The 5,375-nt window shown below is 29.7% G+C and overlaps 1 long non-coding RNA gene across 1 annotated transcript; it reads right to left on the bottom strand.

The window, feature by feature from the left end:
* Positions 1-664: 664 nt before the first annotated feature.
* Positions 665-5,059, bottom strand: LOC134237274 (uncharacterized). The gene is made up of 5 exons (XR_009985794.1): positions 5,015-5,059; positions 4,246-4,328; positions 2,577-2,682; positions 1,797-1,879; positions 665-740 (listed from the first exon to the last, which is right to left on the bottom strand). It is a non-coding gene; the product is annotated as an uncharacterized LOC134237274 (long non-coding RNA).
* Positions 5,060-5,375: the final 316 nt, after the last annotated feature.

Genomic DNA, 5,375 nt, shown 5'->3' with positions numbered 1-5,375 from the left:
CTTTCAAACTTTTAAAATAAAATGATTAATCTCGCATATCTTTTGCTTGTTTTTCTTATTCTCTCTAATACTATCTCAAGGTAGATCATGTTAATCAGAATTGGGGTAGCAGGTACCCGTTATTAATGGAAAATGAAGAAAATCAGCAGGTTTTTGTAAGAAAAAGCTAGGTTATTGAAAAAGTGAAAACTAATGTAGATAAAATAATCAATGGAAAGAAAGAGAATTATATGTAGTTCAAATGTACATAAGATTAAAAATCTATCAGCAGTGGGTTGCTGGCATCAGAGAATCAAATACATCCCCACTGAAAATTTTGTAATTTTGAAGGGGGGTGACCTACAGTTTAGCCAATTTTCATGGACATTTCATGGAATTGATGTTAAATATGTATATTCTCATGAAAGGCAAATATATTCATTTGCATATCATTTCTTATTATTGACATAATTAATAAATTGATTAAATGCCAAGGGCAGATAAATCATATTGTCTGATTGAATACAGTGCTCAATTGTAAGCAAAGTGCTTAAATAACTGCAGTTCTGAAGAAATTTATTTTCTAATAATCTATCAAAAGTTCTAAATAACTTAAATATTAAGAGATTAACTAGATTTTCTAGGAAAACCATACCTTGGAACTCTTAATGAAAGCAAAGGGACCATCCTGAGCGTGTCCATGTGTTGTTCATTGTAAGAGGGGAGGGTTCATTAATCTCCTCCTTCTTGAGAATGCATCACTGAAATACATTTTGTTTTATTAAAACATACTGATAAATGCATGTAGTAGCTTATATTCTATTTTTTTTATTATTTACACCATCTTTTGAATTTTTTATAAGCATTAGTGATGAAATAGCTTTAAAATATTCATGTTTAAATAGAATTTACTGAGATAAATATTTTTAAAAATATCTAAGAAATTAAAAAAAAAATAACTGCAGATAAGCATGACTCTTGTTGTTCAAATAAACCACATTTTGATAAAATTCCTTCATTTTCCAGCATCATTAGAGTACAAAATCCCCCCCCCTCTTTCTGCAGAATAACAAGATTGGATATGGCAAGGAGGAGAGGATATTCAGACACTTTTTCATCATTTTTGCAATAATAATTTTGCAAATTTCTTAGATTTTCAATGTATTTTCTGCTAAAATATATTTTACAGTAATCTCAATTAAATTTCCTACTAGTAATCTGTAATTTTTCCCCAAACTATAATTTTTATATCAAGCCAGCACTGATTACAGGACTGAAATTGGCTTTGTTGCTGGATTAGGCCCCTTAATTAAAAACAAAGTAACCTAATTACTTAACAGCAGTCTAATTTTGTTATAAATTATTCAATTAACTCTAATTTACACAAATTTGAAAGAGGATTAGTCAATCTGTTCCAATGTCTGCACTCATAGAATAAATGGATTTAAATGAATTTCTCAAACTGCAAGGGGGATATTCATATGTTCTGTGTATTGATGATGCCCATAAACATCAATATTGTATTATTTACAATATTCACAGTAAATTTCAGCAGAAATATTTATTTAAAATTATTTACATGTACATTTATTGAAAATATGAGAGCTAGGGCAAAAAAATTAGCATTTTTTCACCATGTGCAGCCCCCATTGTGGGCCTCAATTTACCCAAACCCTCTATTTTTTTAAGAAATAGTAAAAACTAATTAAAATATGATCTCAATGCCAAATACATACCTATTCTATAGAGTAAAAGAAACATTTATAAAAAGTGGTCAATTTAGTAAATTTAGAACACACATCCATTGCTTATCTCACCTCTTGAATATTGGGACTGACAGTCTTAGCTTAAGTACACCATTGGCTGTTACATTTCACACCCCAGTCAATCAGACCCTCATCTGTAAAACAGAAAAAATGTCAATAAATTGAAGCATTTTTCTATTTTTCTTTCAAACTTTTAAAATAAAATGATTAATCTTGCATATGTTTTGCTTGTTTTTCTTATTATCTCTAATAATTTCTCAAGGTAGATCATGTTAATCATTCAGGGTAGCTCTATTAACGGAAAATGAAGAAAATCAGCAGGTTTTTGTAAGAAAAAGCAAGGTGTAAGAAAAAGCATGTAATGGAAAGAGTGAAATCTTTTTGTAATGTAGATAAAATAATCAATGGAAAGAAAGAGAATTATATGTAGTTCAAATGTACATAAGATTAAAAAAAAATCTATCAGCAGTGGGTTGCTGGCATCAGAGAATCAAATACATCCCCGCTGAAAATTTTGTAATTTTGAAGGGGGGTGACCTACATTTAGCCAATGTTCATGGACATTTCATGGAATTGATGTTAAATATGTATATTCTCATGAAAGGCAAAGATAGTCGTTTGCATATCATTTCTTATTATTGACATAATTAATAAAATGATTAAATGCCAAGGGCAGATAAATCATATTGTCTGATTGAATACAGTGCTCAATTGTAAGCAAAGTGCTTAAATAACTGCAGTTCTGAAGAAATTTATTTTCTAATAATCTATCAAAAGTTCTAAATAACTTAAATATTAAGAGATTAACTAGATTTTCTAGGAAAACCATACCTTGGAACTCTTAATGAAAGCAAAGGGACCATCCTGAGAGTGTCCATGTGTTGTTCATTGTAAGAGGGGAGGGTTCATTAATCTCCTCCTTCTTGAGAATGCATCACTGAAATACATTTTGTTTTATTAAAACATACTGATAAATGCATGTAGTAGCTTATATTCTATTTTTTTATTATTTACACCATCTTTTGAATTTTTTATAAGCATTAGTGATGAAATAGCTTTAAAATATTCATGTTTAAATAGAATTTACTGAGATAAATATTTTTAAAAATATCTAAGAAATTAAAAAAAAAAAATAACTGCAGATAAGCATGACTCTTGTTGTTCAAATAAACCACATTTTGATAAAATTCCTTCATTTTCCAGCATCATTAGAGTACAAAATCCCCCCCCCCTCTTTTCTGCAGAATAACAAGATTGGATATGGCAAGGAGGAAGGATATTCAGACACTTTTTTCATCATTTTTGCAATAATAATTTTGCAAATTTCTTAGATTTTCAATGTATTTTCTGCTAAAATATATTTTACAGTAATCTCAATTAAATTTCCTACTAGTAATCTGTAATTTTTCCCCAAACTATAATTTTTATATCAAGCCAGCACTGATTACAGGACTGAAATTGGCTTTGTTGCTGGATTAGGCCCCTTAATTAAAAACAAAGTAACCTAATTACTTAACAGCAGTCTAATTTTGTTATAAATTATTCAATTAACTCTAATTTACACAAATTTGAAAGAGGATTAGTCAATCTGTTCCAATGTCTGCACTCATAGAATAAATGGATTTAAATGAATTTCTCAAACTGCAAGGGGGATATTCATATGTTCTGTGTATTGATGATGCCCATAAACATCAATATTGTATTATTTACAATATTCACAGTAAATTTCAGCAGAAATATTTATTTAAAATTATTTACATGTACATTTATTGAAAATATGAGAGCTAGGGCAAAAAAATTAGCATTTTTTCACCATGTGCAGCCCCCATTGTGGGCCTCAATTTACCCAAACCCTCTATTTTTTTAAGAAATAGTAAAAACTAATTAAAATATGATCTCAATGCCAAAAAAATAGGAACTGATTGATTTTTTGGCTGTAATCAATGTTTTTCCATGAAATACATACCTATTCTATAGGACAAACACCACTAAATGTTTTCCCATAGACTTCCATACAAACTTGAGCCCCTGTTACTCATACATATATTGAATTTCGGGCAAATGGCCTTTTTGTCGTGAAAGTTCGAGATATTGGAAAACAAAACATGACAGAAAAAATATACCGTCACGCGGCACTTTTACTTTCAATTTCCATTTGTTTACAACAAGGTGCGTTTGACACCAAATGAAAATCTCTAACCAAAGGGCACCCCTCCTTTCAAATTTTTACCTGTAACTCCTACATACCTCAAAGAAACCCAAGTCTTGATATTACATTTTTATCAACTTTATTTCACTTGTCAAATACATATCAAGTCTTTTCTCTTATTGACCAATCACGCACCAGGTAGCATTTTCTCCTCCGCACAACTTTGGGTGTCCAAAATGTCTGCGCCCATGTATTTGTTTATGTAGGGGTTTTTCCTATAGAGTAAAAGAAACATTTATAAAAAGTGGTCAATTTAGTAAATTTAGAACACACATCCATTGCTTATCTCACCTCTTGAATATTGGGACTGACAGTCTTAGCTTAAGTACACCATTGACTGTTACATTTCACACCCCAGTCAATCAGACCCTCATCTGTTAAACAGAAAAAATGTCAATAAATTGAAGCATTTTTCCTCTTTTTTCTTTCAAACTTTTAAAATAAAATGATTAATCTCGCATATCTTTTGCTTGTTTTTCTTATTCTCTCTAATACTATCTCAAGGTAGATCATGTTAATCAATCGGGGTAGCAGGTACCCGTTATTAATGGAAAATGAAGAAAATCAGCAGGTTTTTGTAAGAAAAAGCTAGGTTATTGAAAAAGTGAAAACTAATGTAGATAAAATAATCAATGGAAAGAAAGAGAATTATATGTAGTTCAAATGTACATAAGATTAAAAAAAAATCTATCAGCAGTGGGTTGCTGGCATCAGAGAATCAAATACATCCCCACTGAAAATTTTGTAATTTTGAAGGGGGGTGACCTACAGTTTAGCCAATTTTCATGGACATTTCATGGAATTGATGTTAAATATGTATATTCTCATGAAAGGCAAATATATTCATTTGCATATCATTTCTTATTATTGACATAATTAATAAATTGATTAAATGCCAAGGGCAGATAAATCATATTGTCTGATTGAATACAGTGCTCAATTGTAAGCAAAGTGCTTAAATAACTGCAGTTCTGAAGAAATTTATTTTCTAATAATCTATCAAAAGTTCTAAATAACTTAAATATTAAGAGATTAACTAGATTTTCTAGGAAAACCATACCTTGGAACTCTTAATGAAAGCAAAGGGACCATCCTGAGCGTGTCCATGTGTTGTTCATTGTAAGAGGGGAGGGTTCATTAATCTCCTCCTTCTTGAGAATGCATCACTGAAATACATTTTGTTTTATTAAAACATACTGATAAATGCATGTAGTAGCTTATATTCTATTTTTTTTATTATTTACACCATCTTTTGAATTTTTTATAAGCATTAGTGATGAAATAGCTTTAAAATATTCATGTTTAAATAGAATTTACTGAGATAAATATTTTTAAAAATATCTAAGAAATTAAAAAAAAAATAACTGCAGATAAGCATGACTCTTGTTGTTCAAATAAACCACATTTTGATAAAATTCCTT

Source organism: Saccostrea cucullata, unplaced genomic scaffold (genome assembly GCF_032062105.1).
Source record: "Saccostrea cucullata isolate Sc308-1 unplaced genomic scaffold, CSIRO_AGI_Scuc_v1 ctg19104, whole genome shotgun sequence".
NCBI classification, from domain to species: domain Eukaryota; kingdom Metazoa; phylum Mollusca; class Bivalvia; order Ostreida; family Ostreidae; genus Saccostrea; species Saccostrea cuccullata.
This window is presented reverse-complemented; position numbering and strand designations above follow the sequence as displayed.